The following is a 1,209-nucleotide window of genomic DNA, read 5'->3' as shown; positions in this document are numbered from 1 at the left end:
TTAGTCTCAGAGGCAACTGAAATCAATTAATTAAAAACATTCTTTCTGAATACAAACCTTTGGTTGAAATGTAGTTTGTAGTCAATTCGTGCTCAAAACCTATTTTAAGTCAATCATCAACCTATAAAATGCTGGGGGGCCAGAGGTGGCCCCCCAGCATTTTTGAACACGGTGCATGTGTCAAACATGGTGTAATGCATGTTTGACACATGTGCATTATGCCATAGAACTGCCAATTGGTAATTGAAGTAAAGTAGCTTCGATTTCAAAGAAGCCGACATTGAAGTCGATTGGCAAATAAACCATCACGAAAGAGGAAGACAATAAGAGTCTTCCTCTTTCGTGAGGAAGACACAAAAGAGGTCTATCTTAACTTTTAAAACTAAAGAAAATAATCAGAAAACATTTTTACAGATTTTTCTGCAAAAAAATGGTTTTTGCATAACCTGCAAAAACCATTTCTATCTGGTTTCGAACCAGAGACCTTTTGCGTGTAAAGCAAAGGTGATAACCACTACACTACAGGAACTGAACTTATCTACTTTGTTTCAGTTTGAGGTTCCAAAGTTGATGATGTGAGATGCAACATGAAAATTTCAACTGAGGCTTGCACTCAGATGCCTGGATTCAGAGTACAGACCATGACACCACAGAACCTTGTTGACCTTTAGTAAACACCTGTGATGAATAAAACATGCAAAATCTGTTTCTGTCTGGTTTCGAACCAGAGACCTTTCGCATGTAAAGCAAACATGATAACCACTACACTACAGAAACTCAGGCTTGTTGCAGTGTTCCTGGTAGATGATCCACATTTTGTTAGAGACTAACGTCAACGATGGGCATGGAACAATGTCAAATACTTACAGATCCTCTCAGAGAGCACAGTAACTTGGTGAACAAACTACCAGACTTATACTTGTGCCTAATTTCACATTACAGTCCATAAACTAAGCCTGGGATCAAACAATTGTATTGAAAATGTCATTAGCAGAGACAAATGGTTCTACAGAGACTTGGCTAAATGGCTAAAAAATAAAATCAACACTTACAAATAAAAAATGGTTAAAAAATAAAATTAACACATTAAAATAAAAAATATCTCTGAAATACAATCAACACTTGAAAATTAAAAATGGTTCAAAAATAATATCAACCCTTCAAAATACAAAATCTCTGGACAATAAAATATGTATGTTTTGAAAAACA

The sequence above is a fragment of the Poecilia formosa genome, unplaced genomic scaffold (genome assembly GCF_000485575.1).
Source record: "Poecilia formosa unplaced genomic scaffold, Poecilia_formosa-5.1.2 Scaffold74, whole genome shotgun sequence".
NCBI lineage: Eukaryota > Metazoa > Chordata > Actinopteri > Cyprinodontiformes > Poeciliidae > Poecilia > Poecilia formosa.
This window is presented reverse-complemented; position numbering follows the sequence as displayed.